Below are 21,091 nucleotides of genomic sequence, written 5' to 3'. Positions count from 1 at the left end.
TATTTTGCTTTGATTGACGGTAGTATTACAAGATGATCTCTCACTAAATTTCAAGGTATAGGTGTCCTCCCTGAGTATGCACCGTTGCGAAAGTTCTTCATGCCGAGACACCATGTGATGATCGGGTGTGATAGGCTCTACGTTCAAATACAACGGGTGCAAAACAGTTGCACACACGGAATACTCAGGTTAAACTTGACGAGCCTAGCATATACAGATATGACCTCAGAACACTGAGACCGAAAGGTCGAGCGTGAATCATATAGTAGATATGATCAATATAGTGATGTTCACCATTGAAAACTACTCCATCTCACGTGATGATCGGACATGGTTTAGTTGATTTGGATCACGTGATCACTTAGACGATTAGAGGGATGTCTGTCTAAGTGGGAGTTCTTTAGTAATATGATTAATTGAACTTAAATTTATCATGAACTTAGTACCTGATAGTATTTTGCTTGTTTATGTTTGTTGTAGATAGATGGCTTGTGCTGTTGTTCCGTTGAATTTTAATGTGTTCCTTGAGAAAGCTAAGTTGAAAGATGATGGTAGCAATTACACATACTAGGTCCGTAACTTGAGGATTATCCTCATTGCTGCACAGAAGAATTACGTCCTGGAAGCACCGCTGGGTGCTAGGCCTGCTGCAGATGCAACTGACGATGTTAAGAACGTCTGGCAGAGCAAAGCTGATGACTACTCGATAGTTCAGTGTGCCATGCTTTACGGCTTAGAACCGGGACTTCAACGATGTTTTGAACGTCATGGAGCATATGAGATGTTCTAGGAGTTCAAGTCAATATTTCAAGCAAATGCCAGGATTGAGAGATATGAAGTCTCCAATAAGTTCTATAGCTGCAAGATGGAAGAGAATAGTTCTGTCAGTGAACATATACTCAAAATGTCTGGGTATAATAATCACTTGATTCAACTGGGAGTTAATATTCCTGATGATAGTGTCATTGACAGAATTCTTCAATCACCGCCACCAAGCTACAAGAGCTTCGTGATGAACTATAATGTGCAAGGGATGGACAAGACTATTCCCGAGCTCTTCGCAATGCTAAAGGCTGCGGAGGTAGAAATCAAGAAGGAGCATCAAGTGTTGATGGTCAATAAGACCACCAGTTTCAAGAAAAAAGGTAAAGGGAAGAAGAAGGGGAACTTCAAGAAGAACAACAAACAAGTTGCTGCTCAAGAGAAGAAACCCAAATCTGGACCTAAGCCTGAGACTGAGTGCTTCTACTGCAAACAGACTGGTCACTGGAAGCGGAACTGCCCCAAGTATTTGGCGGATAAGAAGGATGGCAAGGTGAACAAAGTTATATGTGATATATATGTTATTGATGTGTACCTTACTAATGCTCGCAGTAGCACCTGGGTATTTGATATTGGTTCTGTTGCTAATATTTGCAACTCGAAACATGGACTACAGATTAAGTGAAGATTGGCTAAGGACGAGGTGACGATGCGCGTGGGAAATGGTTCCAAAGTCGATGTGATTGCGGTCGGCACACTACCTCTACATCTACCTTCGGGATTAGTTTTAGACCTGAATAATTGTTATTTGGTGCCAGCGTTGAGCATGAACATTATATCTGGATCTTGTTTGATGCAAGACGGTTATTCATTTAAATCAAAGAATAATGGTTGTTCTATTTATATGAGTAATATATTTTATGGTCATGCACCCTTGAAGAGTGGTCTATTTTTATTAAATCATGATAGTAGTGATACACATATTCATAATGTTGAAGCCAAAAGATGCATAGTTGATAATGATAGTGCAACTTATTTGTGGCACTGCTGTTTGGGTCATATTGGTGCAAAGCGCATGAAGAAACTCCATACTGATGGACTTCTGGAATCACTTGGTACTTGCGAACCATGCCTCATGGGCAAGATGACTAAAACGCCGCTCTCCGGAACTATGGAGCGAGCAACTGATTTGTTGGAAATCATACATATTGATGTGTGTGGACTAATGAATATTGAGGCTCGCGGCGGGTATCGTTATTTTCTCACCTTCACAGATGATTTGAGCAGATATGGGTATATCTACTTAATGAAACACAAGTCTGAAACATTTGAAAAGTTCAAAGAATTTCAGAGTGAAGTGGAGAATCATCATAACAAGAAAATAAAGTTTCTACGATCTGATCATGGAGGAGAATATTTGAGTTACGAGTTTGGCCTTCATATAAAACAATGTGGAATAGTTTCACAGCCCACGCCACATGGAACACCACAATGTAATGGTGTGTCCGAACATCATAACCGCACTTTATTGGATATGGTGCGATCTATGATGTATCTTACCGATTTACCACTACCATTTTGGGGTTATGCATTAGAGATAGTTGCATTCACTTTAAATAGGGCACCATCAAAATCCGTTTGGGACGACGCCTTATGAACTGTGGTTTGGCAAGAAACCAAAGTTGTCGTTTCTTAAAGTTTGGGACTACGATGCTTATGTGAAAAAGTTTCAACCTGATAAGCTCGAACCCAAATCGGAGAAGTGCGTCTTCATAGAATACCCAAAGGAAACTATTGGGTACACCTTCTATCACAGATCCGAAAGCAAGATATTTATTGCTAAGATGGATCCTTTCTAGAGGAGTTTCTCTCGAAAGAAGTGAGTGGGAGAAAAGTAGAACTTGATAAGGTAATAGTACCTTCTCCTGAATTGGAAAATAGTTCATCACTGAAATCAGTTCCAGTGATTCCTACACCAATTAGTGAGAAAGCTAATGATGATGATCATGAAACTTCAGATCAAGTTATTACAGAACCTTGTAGGTCTTCCAGAGTACGGTCCGCACCAGAGTGGTACGGTAATCCTGTTCTGGAAGTCATGTTACTAGACCATGATGAACCTACGAACTATGAGGAAGCGATGATGAGCCCAGATTCCGCGAAATGGCTGGAGGCCATGAAATCTGAGATAGGATCCATGTATGAGAACAAAGTGTGGACTTTGGTGGACTTGCCCGATGATCGGCAATCCATAGAAAATAAATGGATCTTCAAGAGGAAAACGGACGTTGATAGTAGTGTTTGGGGCTGTGATGCTTATGTGAAGAAACTTCAACCAGATAAGCTCGAACCCAAATCGGAGAAATGTGTCTTCATAGGATACCCAAAGGAGACTATTGGGTACACCTTCTATCACAGATCTGAAGGCAGGACTTTTGTTGCTAAGTTCGGATCCTTTCTAGAGAAGTAATTTCTCTCGAAAGAAGTGAGTGGGAGGAAAGTAGAACTTGATGAGGTAACTGTACCTGCTCCCTTATTGGAAAATAGTTCATCACAGAAACCGGTTCCTGCGACAACTACACCAATCAGTGAGGAAGCTACTGGTATTGATCATGAAACTTTAGATCAAGTTACTACCGAACCTCGTAGCTCAACTAGAGTAAGATCCACACCAGAGTGGTACGGTAATCCTATTATGGAGGTCATGTTACTTGACCATGGCGAACCTACGAACTATGAGGAAGCGATGATGAGCCTAGATTCTGCAAAATGGCTAGAGGCCATGAAATCTGAGATGGGATCCATGTATGAGAACAAAGTATGGACTTTGGTTGACTTGCCCGATGATCGGCAAGCCATCGAGAATAAATGGATCTTCAAATGCTGATGGTAATGTAACTGTCTACAAAGCTTGACTTGTTACAAAAGGTTTTCGACAAGTTCAAGGAGTTGACTACGATGAGACTTTCTCACCCGTAGCGATGCTTAAGTCTGTCCGAATCATGTTAGCAATTGCCGCATTTTATGATTATGAAATATGGCAAATGGATGTCAAAACTGCATTCCTGAATGGATTTCTGGAAGAAGAGTTGTATATGATGCAACCAGAAGGTTTTGTCGATCCAAAAGGTGCTAACAAAGTGTGCAAGCTCCGGCAATCCATTTATGGACTGGTGCAAGCCTCTCGGAGTTGGAATAAACGCTTTGATAGTGTGATCAAAGCATATGGTTTTATACAGACTTTTGGAGAAGCCTGTATTTACAAGAAAGTGAGCGGGAGCTCTGTAGCATTTCTGATATTATATGTAGATGACATATTGTTAATTGAAAATGATATAGAATTTCTGGATAGCATAAAAGGATACTTGAATAAAAGTTTTTCAATGAAATACCTCGGTGAAGCTGCTTACATATTAGGCATCAAGATCTATAGAGATAGATCAAGACGCTTAATTGGACTTTCACAAAGCACATACCTTGATAAAGTTTTGAAAAAGTTCAAAATGGATCAAGCAAAGAAAGGGTTCTTGCCTGTATTACAAGGTGTGAAGTTGAGTCAGACTCAATGCTCGACCACAGCAGAAGATAGAGAGAAAATGAAAGATGTTCCCTATGCTTCAGCCATAGGCCCTATCATGTATGCAATGCTGTGTACCAAACCTGATGTATGCTTAGCAATAAGTTTAGCAGGGAGGTACCAAAGTAATCCAGGAGTGGATCACTGGACAACGGTCAAGAATATCCTGAAATACCTGAAAAGGACTAAGGATATGTTTCTCGTTTATGGAGGTGACAAAGAGCTAGTCGTAAATGGTTACATCGATGCAAGCTTTGACACTGATCCGGAAGATTCTAAATCACAAATCGGATACGTGTTTATATTGAACGGTGGAGCTGTCAGTTGGTGCAGTTCTAAACAAAGCGTCGTGGCAGGATCTACATGCGAAGCGGAGTACATAGCTGCTTCGGAAGCAGCAAATGAAGGAGTCTGGATGAAGGAGTTCATATTCGATCTTGGTGTCATACCTAGTGCATCGGGACCAATGAAGATCTTCTGTGACAATACTGGTGTAATTGCCTTTGCAAAGGAATCCAGATTTCACAAGAGGACCAAGCACATCAAGAGACGCTTCAATTCCATTCGGGACCAAGTCCAGGTGGGAGACATAGAGATTTGCAAGATACATACGGATCTGAATGTTGCAGACCCGCTGACTATGCCTCTTCAACGAGCAAAACATGATCAGCACCAAGGCTCCATGGGTGTTAGAATCATTACTGTGTAATCAAGATTATTAACTCTAGTGCAAGTGGGAGACTGAAGGAAATATGCCCTAGAGGCAATAATAAATTTATCATTTATTTCCTTATATCATGATAAATGTTTATTATTCATGCTAGAATTGTATTAACCGGAAACATAATACATGTGTGAATACATAGACAACATAATGTCACTAGTATGCCTCTACTTGACTAGCTCATTAATCAAAGATGGTTATGTTTCCCGACCATAGACATGAGTTGTCATTTGATTAACGGGATCACATCATTAGGAGAATGATGTGATTGACTTGACCCATTCCGTTAGCTTAGCACTTGATCGTTTAGTATGTTGCGATTGCTTTCTTGTGACTTATACATGTTCCTACAGCTATGAGCTTATGCAACTCCTGTTTACCAGAGGAACACTTTGTGTGCTACCAAACGTCACAACGTAACTTGGTGATTATAAAGGAGCTCTATAGGTGTCTCCAAAGGTACATGTTGAGTTGGCGTATTTTGAGATTAGGTTTTGTCACTTCGATTGTCAGAGAGGTATCTCTGGGCCCTCTCGGTAATGCACATCACTATAAGCCTTGCAAGCAATGTAGCTAATGAGTTAGTTACGGAATGATGCATTACATAACGAGTAAAGAGACTTGCCGGTAACGAGATTGAACTAGGTATTGGGATACCGACGATCGAATCTCGGGCAAGTAACATACCGATGACAAAGGGAACAACGTATGTTGTTATGCGTTTTGACCAATAAAGATCTTTGTAGAATATGTAGGAGCCAATATGAGCATCCAGGTTCCGCTATTGGTTATTAACCGGAGACGTGTCTCGGTCATGTCTACATAGTTCTCGAACCCGTAGGGTCCGCACGCTTAAAGTTTCAATGACGGTTATATTATGAGTTTATGAGTTTTGATGTACTGAAGGTTGTTCGGAGTCCCGGATGTGATCAAGGACATGACGAGGAGTCTCGAAATGGTCGAGACACGAAGATTGATATATTGGAAGCCTATATTTGGATATCGGAAGTGTTCCGGGTGAAATCGGGATTTTACCGGAGTACCGAGGGGTTACCGGAACCCCCCGGAGGCTTAATGGGCCATAGTGGGCCTTAGTGGAGAAGAGGAGAGGCGGCTAGGGCAGGGCCGCGCGCCCCTCCCCCCTAGTCTGAATAGGATAAGGAGAGGGGGCAGCGCCCCCCTTTCCTTCCTTTCTCTCCCTCCTCTTTCCCCTCTTCTCCTAATCCAACAAGGAAGGGAGGGAGTCCTACTCCCGGTGGGAGTAGGACTCCTCCAGGCGCGCCTCCTCCTGGCCGGCCGCCACCTCCCTCCTTGCTCCTTTATATACGGGGGCGGGGGGGGGGGGGCACCTCTAGACACAACAACAACAAATCATTGATCTCTTAGCCGTGTGCGGTGCCACCCTCTACCATAGTCCTCCTCGATAATATTGTAGCACTGCTTAGGCGAAGCCCTACGACGGTAGAACATCATCATCGTCACCACGCCGTCGTGCTGACGGAACTCTCCCTTGACACTCGGTTGGATCAGAGTTCAAGGGACGTCATCGAGCTGAACGTGTGCTAGAACTCGGAGGTGCCGTACTTTCGGTGCTTGTTCGGCCGGGCCGTGAAGACGTACAACTACATCAACCGCGTTGTTCTAACACTTCCGCTTTCGGTCTACGAGGGTACGTGGACAACACTCTCCCCTCTCGTTGCTATGCATCACCATGATCTTGCGTGTGCATAGGATTTTTTTTGAAATTACTACGTTCCCAATAGCTTCTATGCCCCGTCCTAGCCATGAGAGTTGCTTCGAGCGGCACAACACCTCTACTACAACCAGTTCGCGTGATGTTGTAACCAGCATAGCCCCCAGCTACAACTGGTGCCATCGTTGTGGAGTTATCCGAGGCCGACCATGGTGACCTTCCATGTTGAAAGCTGCAACCACCTCTACATAGCTGGAACCCGCGGCGCCGTAAGTTGCCACCACTGTCGGGGAAAGCTGCAACCACCACCCAATCTTGCATTTTTTGCTACCATCGTTTTTTTGCTGGAACCAGCACAACTTTTTGCTACCACCGGTTTTTGGGTATGCTGAAACCAACCCCAATTTTTGTATTTTTTTGCTACGACCAGCGTTTTAGTTTGCTAGAACAAACTTCATTTTTTGCTACCACTGGCGTTTTTTGTTTTGCTGGTTTTTTGCTACCACCGTTTTTTTGGTTGCTAGAACCAGTGCCATGTTTTGCTACCACCGTCATTTTGGGTGCAAAGCATGGCGTTGTCGGTGTGAAAACCGGCAAACCTCGCGGTAGGGGTCCCGAGCTGTGGATATCGGACAAATGGTAACAGGAAGAAGGAGACGATGTTTACCCAGGTTCGGGCCCTCTTGATGGAGGTAAAACCCTACGTCCTGCTCTTGTTTATATTGATGGAGATGTATCAAATACAGAGTTGATCTACCTTGAGATCGTCAGATGTGTTCTAACTCTATGGCTAGGTGAACGAGATTGTGTTGATGTTGCCTCTAGAGGCTAAACCCTTTGGCTTATATAGACGCCATGTAGGGCTCCTAGGGTTACAAAGTCGGTATTTTGGCGTGGAGGCGGCAGGAGAAATCTTGGAGTACACGTCAAGTCTTCGGTCGATGCAGTCTTGATCTCGCCTCGAGCGTGCAACTTCCGGAGTCCATCTTGAGAGGAATGAAGGCCCATTGGCCCAGCCCAAAGAATGCAGACTGGCTAGGTTGGCACTCCCTAGTCTAGGACACCATCAGTAGCCCCTGAACGAGCCTTCGATGCCGAGGATGACACTCTTGGACTTCTTCAAGTAGTCTTTGGAAGTTTGATAGCTCTGCCGGGCGGGCTCAGCTCTCCTTCACGTTTTTACGGGGAAGCAAGTTGCTTTATGGCGAAATGTCGAAGCAACGGCCTCTCCTTCTTTTTATTTATGAGCCAGGCGTGCGGATTTACCATACACCCCAACCCCTCTTTCCAAGCAAATCACGCAAGCGCTCCCCTCCTCCCAAGTCCAACCTCGAGAGTTTCTCATGGTGAGAAATGCAGGCTCTTTGAGGTGCCCTCACGTCCCTATTATAGGCGACTAGGCTGTTGTGTTGTCTCGTGCATCCGACTGGAACGCCTGGCCAAGTAAGGACATTTGCCTGATTCAGATCTGTCAGCGACCCGCTCAGGATTGACATCCATGAACGGGCAAGTGCATGCAGAGAATCACCCTTCTCCTCAAGAGGGAGAAAGGGTATGCTTCGTCTCCTTCTTGCTGCGTGCCTAGGGTTTCCCATTCATCCCTTCCTTCGGGGTCTATTGGAGTTTGTTTGGCTGCAACTTCACCATTTCACCCCAACTAGATTTTACATATTGCGGGGTACGTCGCCCTTTGCGAGATGCACCTCGAGTGTGAGGCATGCTTCGGGCTACGGAGGAAGTATTTATACGTATTTCCCTACTCCCCTGCCAAGAAGTTATGAGGTTGGGGTTGCCGAATCGAGGGGACCGAATACCCATTAGGCACTCCTCGAGTGGACACCGACGTCTGTCCAACCGAGTGGTTTATATAAACGATGTTCCCCTCCTCGACCCAGTTCGGCCGGGACTCCCCTGGTTCTCCAAGGAACCCCCGAAGAGGCGTTATAGTTGGAGGCTGCAGGGCCCCGCCCAGGAGGAAAGTGCCAAGGTAACCAAGCTGGCATCTCGGATGAAGCAGTTAACGAGCACTGGCCTTACTATAATAGATGTAATGGCCACTGCGATAAACCGAAGAGTCCAGCCACTTCGGCAGCGCCCTCATCTGTTGTGCGTGTTCAACGGGATCAAAGACTCTTCGCGAACAATTCAGGAGAGCTTCTTTGACCAGGCAACCTTTGGGACAATATTGGTGAAGGAAATATGCCCTAGAGGCAATAATAAAGTTATTATTTATTTCCTTATTTCATGATAAATGTTTATTATTCATGCTTGATACGTCTCTAACGTATCTACTTTTCCAAACACTTTTGCCCCTGTTTTGGACTCTAACTTGCATGATTTGAATGAAACTAACCCGGACTGACGCCGTTTTCAGCAGAACTGCCATGATGTTGTTTTATGTCTAGAAAAGAAAAGTTCTCAGAATGTCCTGAAAATCCACAGAGGTACTTTATGGAATTAATAAGAATTTCTGGGCGAAAGAAATACACCAGGGGGCCCAGGGCCTGTCCACGAGACAGGGGCGCGCCCCCACTAGAGCGCGCCCTCCTATCTCGTGGGCCCCCTGGACCTCCACCGACCTCAACTCCAACTCCATATATTCACGTTCGGGGAGAAAAAAAATCAGAGAGAAAGTTTCATCGCATTTTACAACACGGTGCCGCCGCCAAGCCCTAAGCTCTCTCGGGAGGGCTGATCTGGAGTCCGTTCGGGGCTCCGGAGAGGGGGATTCATCGCCGTCGTCATCATCAACCATCCTCCATCACCAATTTCATGATGCTCACCACCGTGCGTGAGTAATTCCATCGTAGGCTTGCTGGACGGTGATGGGTTGGATGAGATTTACCATGTAATCAAGTTAGTTTTGTTAGGGTTTGATCCCTAGTATCCACTATGTTCTGAGATTGATGTTGCTATGACTTTGGTATGCTTAATGCTTGTCACTAGGGCCCGAGTGCCATGATTTCAGATCTAAACCTATTATGTTTTTCATGAATATATGTGTGTTCTTGATCCTATCTTGCAAGTCTATAGTCACCTATTATGTGTTATGATCCGACAACCCCGAAGTGACAATAATCGGGATACTTCTCGGTGATGACCGTAGTTTGAGGAGTTCATGTATTCACTATGTGCTAATGCTTTGTTCCGGTTCTCTATTAAAAGGAGGCCTTAATATCCCTTAGTTTCCGCTAGGACCCCGCTACCACGGGAGGGTAGGACAAAAGATGTCATGCAAGTTCTTTTCCATAAGCACGTATAACTATTTACGGAATACATGCCTACATTACATTGATGAACTGGAGCTAGTTCTGTGTCACCCTATGTTATAACTATTGCATGAGGAATCACATCCGGCATAATTATCCATCACTGATCCATTGCCTACGAGCTTTTCATATATTGTTCTTCGCTTATTTACTTTTCCGGTGCTACTGTTACAACTACTACAAAAACCCAAAAACTATTATCTTTACTTTTGCTACCGTTACTTTTATTATCATACCACTTTTGCTACTAAATACTTTGCTGTAGATACTAAGTTATCCAGGTGTGGTGAATTGACAACTCAACTGCTAATACTCAAGAATATTCTTTGGCTCCCCTTGTGTCGAATCAATAAATTTGGGTTGAATACTTTACCCTCGAAAGTTGTTGTGACCCCTACACTTGTGGGTTATCAAGACTAATTTATGGCGCCATTGCCGGGGAGCATAGCTATATTCTCTGAGTCACTTGGGATTTATATCTGTTAATCACTATGAAGAACTTGAAAGATGACAGAACTACTATTTTGCCCTCAACTACGAGGGGAGGTAAGGAACTGCCATCTAGCTCTGCACTATATTCTCCTTCCGTTATTAGTAGGCTTGCGACACCTAAACCTGCTACTGCTATGAATTCTGATATGTTGCATGTTATTGATGATGCCACTTCTGCTATGCATGATGAAACTACTTCTGTGCTTGATACTACTTTGCCATTAGGTGAATTTCTTGATGAACAACTTGCTAGAGTTAGGGAGAATGAAAATATTGAAGATGCTATTATAGATGATAGTGATGATGAAGGTTCTCCCAATGATTATGTATTACCTGTTGTTCCTGAGGGTTATGTTATGAATGAAGAAGCTGCTAGGGAAATCTTTGCTTGCAATGATAGATATGATCTTAAGAAATTATTAGCTAAATGGAAGCAGCAGTCTCTTAATGCTAGAATGAAACCTGACCCTGCTTTTGCTACTTCACCTATCTGTGTTACTGATAAGTATTATGAATTCTCTGTTGATCCTAAAATTATTACTTTAGTTGAATATGATCCTTTTTATGGCCTTGAATCTGAAACTGTTGTGGCACATCTTACCAAGTTAAATGATATAGCTACCCTGATTACTCATGATGAGAAGTCTCTCTATTATTATATTCTTAAGATAATTCCGTTCTCATTAAAGGGTGATGCTAAGACTTGGTATAATTCTCTTGCTCCTGGTTGTGTGCGTAGTCCCCAGGATATGATTTATTACTTCTCTGCTAAATATTTCCCTGCTCATAAGAAAAAGCTGCCTTGTGGGAAATATATAATTTTGTGCAAATCAAAGAAGAGAGTCTCCCACAAGCTTGGGGGAGGCTTCTCCGGTTACTTAATGCTTTGCCTGATCATCCTCTCAAGAAAAATGAAATACTTGATATCTTTTATAATGGACTAACCGATGTTTCCAAGGACTACTTGGATAGTTGTGCTGGTTGTGTTTTCAGGGAAAGAACAGTCGACGAAGCTGAAATATTATTGAATAATATGTTGACTAATGAAAATAATTGGACTCTTCCTGAGCCAATTCCTGAAGCAATTCCTGAACCAATTGAGCCAACTCATGAGCCTATTCCTAAACCCACTCCAAAGAAGAGAGGTGTTTTATTTCTCAGTCCTGAAGATATGCAAGAGGCAAAGAAATCAAGGAAAGAAAAAGGTGTTAAAGCTGAAGATGTTAAGAATTTACCTCCTATTGAAAAAATACATGGTCTTAATATACCGCCTGTTGAAGAACCACATTGTCTTGATAACCCGACACAGGTAGTAAAGGTAAATTCTCTCTATAGATATGATATGATAAAGTTGAAATCCCCTCTACTAAATTTCATAGCCCATGCTTCGATAAATTTGATGACTTTATGGCTAAACAAGAAAGTTTTAATGCTTATGTTGGTAGAGAGTTAAAGAATAATGCTTTCGAGATAGGACGCATAAGCGATAATCTGGCTAGAGTTAAAGATGAACTCAAACTCGTTAGCAAATATGCTTCTATGGTTGCTACTCAAGCTGAGCAAGTACTTAAAGCTCAAAATGATTTGCTTGATGAATTAAATAATAAAAATGACTTTGTTGTGAGAGTGGCTACTAGAACTGGTAGAATGACTCAAGGACCTTTGTATCCTAAAGTACACCCTAAGAGAATCGAGCAAGATTCTTAGAGAAACAATTTAGAGGCACCTAGTTCTTCTAAAAAGAAGAAAAAGAAAAACGATAGAACTTTGCATGCTTCTAGTGAACCTACTGTAGACACACCTGAGAATCCCAATGATATTTCTATTTCTGATGCTGAAACACAATCAGGTGATGAACACGAACCTAGTGATAATGTTAATGATAATGTTCATGTTGATGCTCAATCTAGCAAAAACAATGATGTAGAGATTGAACCTGCTGTTGATCTTGATAACCCTCAATCAAAGAATCAACGTTATGATAAGAGAGATTTTGTTGCTAGGAAGCACGGTAAAGAAAGAGAACCATGGGTTCAGAAACCCATGCCCTTTCCTCCTAAACCATCCTAGTCAAAGGATGATGAGGATTTTGAGCGCTTTGCTGAAATGATTAGACCTATTTTCTTACGTATGCGCTTAACTGATATGCTGAAAGTAAATCCTTATGCTAAGTATATGAAGGATATCATCACAAATAAAAGAAAGATACTGGAAGCTGAAATTTCCACCATGCTTGCTAATTACACTTTTAAGGGTGGAATACCAAAGAAACTTGGAGATCTGGGTGTACCAACTATACCATGCCCCATTAAAAGAAATTATGTTAGAACTGCTTTATGTGATCTTGGAGCCGGTGTTAGTGTTATGCCTCTCTCTTTATATCGTAGACTTGAATTGAATAAGTTGACACCTACTGAAATATCTTTGCAAATGGCTGATAAATCAACTGCTATACCTGTCGGTATTTGTGATGATGTGCCTATTGTGGTTGCAAATGTCACTATCTTAACGGACTTTGTTATTCTTGATATTCCTGAGGACGATAGTATGTCTATTATCCTTGGTAGACCTTTTCTTAATACTGCAGGGGCTGTTATTGATTGTAACAAAGGCAATGTCACTTTTCATGTTAATGGTAATGAGCATACGGAACACTTTCCGAGGAAACAACCTCAAGTTCATAGCATGAATTCTATTGGAAAAGTTCCAACTATTATTATTGGAGGTTTTGAATTTCCTCTCCCTACTGTCAAGAAAAAGTATGATATTCTTATTGTTGGGGATTTTCGTATCCCCGTTGAGGTAACTTAGTGTTATTCGAAATTTCTCCGGTTTCGTGTTATTCGGAATGAGTTTGTTAACAAGACTTGATCAACCTTGTTAGTGGATTCATTTTGATGATCATGAGATGGATGAAACTAGAAGGCACAACCTTATGTACCCTCTTTTTACTTTCTGTTATTTAGAATAAATAAAGCAAAAATAGTATTATTTGTCTGTTTTCTGAATTATCCATGCAATAAAAAATAATCCAAAAATAAAAGTGCTCCAAATGCCCTGCAAATTTAGTATGATTTTTTCTGGAATATTTGAGGATTTTAGGCACTGAAATCACTGCAAGAGGGGCAAGCACCAAGCCATGAGAGTGGAGGGCGCCCCCCCTATAGGGCGCGCCCCCCTGTCTCGTGGGCCCCTGGTGGCCCCCCCACTTATGCCAGCACCCACACACTTCATCTTCTACCGAAAAAATCCCCATCCAGGTCAAGCACGAGTTCTAGCTCATTTTGCTGCGATTTTCGATCTCCTTGCTCAAAGCTCCATTCACAAAACTGCTTTGGGAGATTGTTGCTTGGTATGTGACTCCTCCATTAGTCCAATTAGTTTTTGTTCTAGTGCTTTATTCATTGAAATTTTTTGCTGCATAGGTGACCATGTTCTTGAGCTTGCATGTTAAATTTATAAGGTACCAAGCAATTCCAATGCATGATATAGGCTCTAGGCACTTGTAGGAGTTGTTGCTACCAATCTTTTTTAGTTTTATTCACTTTTATTTTGAAGTTACTAAAATTTCAGAAATTTTCAGAAAATGTTAAGGAAGCTTTTGAGGGGCTCTTCTAGCCAAAGTTCTCAGGAAAAACAAGCCAAAGAGAAGGAAAATGCCAAGTACAATCTTCCCCGCTTAGCAGAAGTACGGTCGTGTGAATGGCCATGTGAGAATTTCTTGAAAGAAGCTGGAATTCATGAAGATTTTTATTCTTTGATTGATACTGCAGGCCTCACCGGTTTCATGAACGACCGAATCGATCAGTATCTCTTACTCACCAATACTTTTGTGCAAAACTTTTATTATTATCCTAAGAAGTCACCGCCTGCAGTATCATTTCATTTATATGATGAATTCAGAGAAATGTCTTTATGTAATTTTTGCGCGGTGTGTAGGATACCTTATGAGGGAGAATTAGAGGAACCCCATTGTGAAGATGTGGGTGGCTTTGTTAATACTATAGCTGTAGAGGAGCCAAAGAAGGGCTCTGAGGCAAAAGTCTCTAGCATACACTATCCTGTTTTACGCTACTTTGCCATATTTGCTAGTAGATGCTTGATTGGTCGTGGAAATAGGGGAAACTTGAGCGTTCCTGATATTATCATTCTTTAACATGCTTTGCTTGGAGACAATACTTTTAGTATGGGTGCCGTTGTTGCTAAACGGCTAGCCCTGAATCGTACAAAAGGCCTCATATTTGGAGGTATCTATGCTGCACGTCTTGCTAGACATTTTCAGATAGCCATTAGGCACCATGAGAAGGAGGAAATAAAATTGCCTCCTCACATTTTAGATTACAAGAGCATGGTAGCACACAAGTTTATTGTTGACAACGAAGATAGGACGATCTTGTATAAACTTAGATTTAATAAGAAACACTTTGAGATTATTATTTTGCTTGCGCCTCTGTTGTTTGATTTGCTTGCAGAAAATCTTCTTGTCACACTGGAAGCGGTGAACAATCATCGAGCCCAAGCTTTTACTCCTGAACCTGAGCCGGAACCTGAACTGGACCCTTATCGTGCATCATCTGTCCAGTGGGATCTGGAGATGACCAGCCAGTGGTATCCTGATTACACCTCCCAGTACAATGGGGAAAGTAGCGGCGGTCCTTGGTACTAGACCAACTTAGGCCAAAAGCCTAAGCTTGGGGGAGTACGTATTTCTCACCGACTTTACATTCATGTTCACACACTAGTCGTTGGTGCTCATACTCTTTCATTGTATTATCCTTGCTAGTTTAAATTTCTTTTTCTAGTTTTCTTCTTGTGTGTTTGATAAACCTTAAGGAAAAACCAAAAAAAATTAGTTAGTTTAATTTCCATGCTTGTAGTACAATTAAAATGAAATCCCAAAAAGATTTCCCGTTCTTCTTTTACTTGTTGGGAGCTTTCCCGTGTAAATAGTTTTATTTTCTTTTCTTTCCTTTGGGGGTCGAGAAGACCATATTGAAAATGCTTAGTGGCTCTTATATGCATGGTTGTTTATTTAACTTAGAGCCCATATTACTTGTCTTCTCTCTTGAGTTGAATGCTTGCAGATTCCGGCTTAGTCCAATGCATGTGCACTATTATTATTATACACATCGTTCGGTCGTGCAAGTGAAAGGCAATAATGACGATATATGATGGACTTATTGGGATGAGAAAAGCTGGTTTGAACTCGACCTCTCTTGTTTTTGTAAATATGATGAGTTCATCATTTCTGAGTCAGCTTATTATGAATTAAACATATTTGCAATGACATTTAGAGATTATAGTTGCTTGTGCCATGCTTGATTAGCTATGAGTTATAATGGTTTACCTTGCGTGCCAGCATGCTATTAGAATGATTATGATGTGGTATGATGAGATGGTATCCTCCTTTGAATGAATTGAGTGACTCGACTTGGTACATGTTCATGCATGTAGTTGAATCAAATCAACATAGCCTTCATGATATTTATGTTCATGATGGATTATATCCTACTCATGCTTGTACTCGGTGTGAATTAATTTTAATGCATGTTTATGACTGTTGTCGCTCTCTCAGTTGGTCGCTTCCCAGTCCTTTGCTAGCCTTCACCTGTACTAAGCGGGAATACTGCTTGTGCATCCAAACTCCTTAAACCCCAAAGTTGTTCCATATGAGTCCACTATACCTTCCTATATGCGGCATTTACCTGCCGTTCCAAGTAAATTTGTATGTGCCAAACTCCAAACCTTCAAATGAAATTCTGTTTTGTATGCTCGAGCAGCTCATGTTACAACTAGGGCTGCCTATATCTTCCATGCTAGGTGGGTTATTATCAAGAGTAGTGGACTCCGCTCCTCATTCACGAGAAAGGGCCGGTAACCGGGATGCCTAGTCCCATTGATCCAAAAAGATCAAAGCAAATCAAAATAATTAAACAAAACTCCCCCAAGGATATTGTTAGTTGGAGGCACTCGTTGTTTCGAGCAAGCCTTGGATTGATGCTTGTTGGTGGTTGGGGGAGTATAAACCTTTACCATTCTGTTTGGGAACTGCCTATAATGCATGTAGTATGGAAGATACAACCATCTCATAGTTGTTGTGTTGACAGCGAAAGTATGCCGCTCAAAATGTTATTCTATCTCTATTTTAAAATCGAGCTCTGGCACCTCTACAAATCCCTGCTTCCCTCTGCGAAGGGCCTATCTATTGACTTTTATGTTGAGTCATCACCCTTCTTATTAAAAGCACCTGCTGGAGAGCACACTGTCATTTTCATTCATTACTTTTGGTTTATATTGGGTATGACTTGACTGGATCTCTTTTACCATGAATTACAATGTTTAGTCAGTCCTTGATCTTTAAAGGTGCTCTGCATTTATGTTTTGCGGTCTCAAAAAGGGCTAGCGAGATACCATTTTATTATATCATGTTATGATTATTTTGAGAAAGTGTTGTCATCCGAGTTTTATTATTATGGCTCGCTAGCTGATTATGCTATTGATATGAGTAATTGTGAGACCTAAGTGTTATTGTGAGTATGGTTAGTTCATAATATTTGCCGAAACTTGAATGCTGGCTTTTCATGTTACAACAACAAGAGCAAACAGAGTTTGTAAAAGTTTTTCTTTATCACTTTCTGTTTATCAACTGAATTGCTTGAGGACAAGCAACGGTTTAAGCTTGGGGGAGTTGATACGTCTCCAACGTATCTACTTTTCCAAACACTTTTGCCCTTGTTTTGGACTCAAACTTGCATGATTTGAATGAAACTAACCCGGACTGACGCTGTTTTCAGCAGAACTGCCATGATGTTGTTTTATGTGTAGAAAAGAAAAGTTCTCGGAATGTCCTAAAAATCCACGGAGGTACTTTTTGGAATTAATAAGAATTTCTGGGCGAAAGAAATACACCAGGGGGCCCAGGGCCTGTCCACGAGATAGGGGGGCACCCCCCTAGGGCGCGCCCTCCTATATCGTGGGCCCCCTGGACGTCCACCGACCTCAACTCCAACTCCATATATTCACGTTCGGGGAGAAAAATTCAGAGAGAAAGTTTCATCGCGTTTTACGACACGGAGCTGCCGCCAAGCCCTAATCTCTCTCGGGAGGGCAGATCTGGAGTCCGTTCGGGGCTCCGGAGAGGGTGATTCGTCGCCGTCATCATCATCAACCATCCTCCATCACCAATTTCATGATGCTCACCGCCATGCGTGAGTAATTCCATCGTAGGCTTGCTGGACGGGATGGGTTGGATGAGATTTACCATGTAATCAAGTTAGTTTTGTTAGGGTTTGATCCCTAGTATCAACTATATTCTAAGATTGATGTTGCTATGACTTTGGTATGCTTAATGCTTGTCACTAGGGACCGAGTGCCATGATTTCAGATCTGAACCTATTATGTTTTCATGAATATATGTGTGTTCTTGATCCTATCTTGCAAGTCTATAGTCACCTATTATGTGTTATGATCCGACAACCCCAAAGTGACAATAATCGGGATACTTCTCGGTGATGACCGTAGTTTGAGGAGTTCATGTATTCACTATGTGCTAATGCTTTGTTCTGGTTCTCTATTAAAAGGAGGCCTTAATATCCCTTAGTTTCCGCTAGGACCCCGCTGCCACGGGAGGCTAGGACAAAAGATGTCATGCAAGTTCTTTTCCATAAGCATGTATGACTATTTACGGAATGCATGCCTACATTACATTGATGAACTGGAGCTAGTTCTGTCTCACCCTATGTTATAACTATTGCATGAGGAAACACATCCGGCATAATTATCCATCACCGATCCATTGCCTACGAGCTTTTCATATATTGTTCTTCGCTTATTTACTTTTCCGTTGCTACTGTTACAACTACTACAAAAACCCAAAAACTATTATCTTTACTTTTGCTACCGTTACTTTTATTATCAGACCACTTTTGCTACTAAATACTTTGCTGCAGATACTAAGTTATCCAGGTGTGGTTGAATTGACAACTCAGCTGCTAATACTCAAGAATATTCTTTGGCTCCCCTTGTGTCGAATTAATAAATTTGGGTTGAATACCTTACCCTCGAAAGCTGTTGCGATCCCCTACACTTGTGGGTTATCAATGCTAGAATTGTATTAACTGGAAACTTAGTACATGTGTGAATACATAGACAAAACATATTGTCCCTAGTATGCCTCTACTTGACTAGCTCGTTAATCAAAGATGGTTATGTTTCCTAACCATAGACATGTGTTGTCATTTGATGAACGGGATCACATCATTAGGAGAATGATGTGATGGACATGACCCATCCGTTAGCTTAGCATTATGACCGTGACAGTTTCATTGCTACTACTTTCTTCATGACTTATACAAGTTCCTCAGACTATGAGATTATGCAACTCCTGAATATCAAAGGAACACTTTGTGTGCTACCAAACGTCACAACATAAATGGGTGATTATAAAGGTGCTATACAGGTGTCTCTGAAGGTGTTTGTTGGGTTGGCATTGATCGAGATTAGGATTTGTCACTCCATGTTTTGGAGAGGTATCTCTGGGCCCTCTCGATAATACTCATCACTATAAGCCTTACAAGCATTGTGACTAATGAGTTAGTTGCGGGATGAAGTATTACAGAACGAGTAAAGAGACTTGTCGGTAACGAGATTGAACTAGGTATGATGATACCGACGATCGAATCTCGGGCAAGTAACATACCGATGACAAAGGGAACAACGTATGTTGTTATGCGGTTTGACTGATAAAGAACTTCGTAGAATATGTAGGAACCAATATGAGCATCCAGGTTCCGCTATTGGTTATTGACCGGAGATGTGTCTCGATCATGTCTACATAGTTCTCGAACCCGCAGGGTCCGCACGTTTAACGTTCGATGACGATTGGTATTATGAGTTCATGTGATATGATGTACCTAAGGTTGTTCGGAGTCCCGGATGAGATCACGGACATGACGAGGAGTCTCGAAATGGTTGAGACATAAAGATTGATATATTGGACAGCTATGTTCGGACACCCGAAGTGTTCCAGAGAAGTTTTGGATAAAACCGGAGTACCTGGGCGTTACCGAGGCCCCCCCTGGGGGTCAATGGGCCTTCATGGGCCTTAGTGGAAGAGAGGAGAAGGCTTCCAAGTGGTGGGGCACGACCCCCCAAGCCCAATCCGCATTGGGGAGGACCCCCCCTTTCCTTCTTCCCTTCTTCCCTTCCTTCCCCCTACTAGTTGGACCAGGAAAGGGGGGAAACTTACTCCTAGTAGGAGTAGGAATCCCCCCTTGGGGCACACCCCATGAGACCGCCCGGCCCCCTCCTCCACTCCTTTATATACGGGGGAGGGGGGCACCCCATAGAGACAAAAGTTCATCTTTTAGCCGTGTGCGGTGCCCCCTCCACAGATTTCCACCTCGGTCATATCGTCGTAGTGCTTAGGCGAAGCCCTGCGTCGGTAACTTCATCATAACCGTCACCACGCCGTCGTGTTGACGGAACTCTCCCTCGGCCTCAGCTGGATCTAGAGTTCGAGGGACGTCACCGAGCTGAATGTGTGCAGAATCGCGGAGGTGCTGTGCGTTTGGTACTTGATCGGTTGGATCGCGAAGACGTTCAACTACATCAACTGCGTTACTTAACGCGTCCGCTTTCGGTCTACGAGGGCACATGGACACACTCCCCCCTCGTTGCTATGCATCACCTAGATACATCTTGCATGATCGTAGGATTTTTTTGAAATTACTGCGTTCCCCAATAATTGCATCCGAGCCAGGTCTATGCGTAGATGTTATATGCACGAGTAGAACACAAACAGTTATGGGCGATAATATTCATACTGCTTACCATCATGTCATACTTTGATTCGTCGGTATTGTTGGATGAAGCGGCCTGGACCGACATTACATGACCGCGTTCATGAGACTGGTTCTACCGACGTGCTTATGCACGTAGGTGGCTGGCGGGTGTCTGTTTCTCCAACTTTAGTTGAATCGAGTGTGGCTAAGCCTGGTCCTTGTTGAAGGTTAAAACAGCACACTTGACGAAAAATCGTTGTGGTTTTGATGCGTAGGTAAGAACTGTTCTTGCTAGAAGCCCGTAGCAGCCATGTACAACTTGCAACAACAAAGTAGAGGACGTCTAACTTGTTTTTGCAGGGCTTGCTGTGATGTGATATGGTCAATACATGATGTGATATAAATTGTTGTATGAGATGATCATGTTTTGTAACAAAGTTATCGGCAACTGGCAGGAGCCATATGGTTGGCGCTTTCTTGTATGCAATGCAGTCGCCATGTAATTGTTTTACTTTATCACTAAGCGATAGTGATAGTCGTAGTAACAATAGTTGGCGAGATGACAATGATGCTATGATAGAGATCAAGGTGTCGCGCCGGTGACGATGGAGATCATGACGATGCTTTGGTGATGGAGATCATGAGCACAAGATGTTGATGGCCATATCATGTCACATATCTTGATTCCATGTGATGTTTATTCTTTATGCATCTTATTTTGCTTAGTACGGTAGTAGCATTATAAGATGATCCCTTACTAAATTTTAAGGTATAAGTGTTCTCCCTGAGTAT

Source organism: Triticum aestivum, chromosome 4B (genome assembly GCF_018294505.1).
Source record: "Triticum aestivum cultivar Chinese Spring chromosome 4B, IWGSC CS RefSeq v2.1, whole genome shotgun sequence".
In the NCBI taxonomy this organism is placed as follows: domain Eukaryota; kingdom Viridiplantae; phylum Streptophyta; class Magnoliopsida; order Poales; family Poaceae; genus Triticum; species Triticum aestivum.
This window is presented reverse-complemented; position numbering follows the sequence as displayed.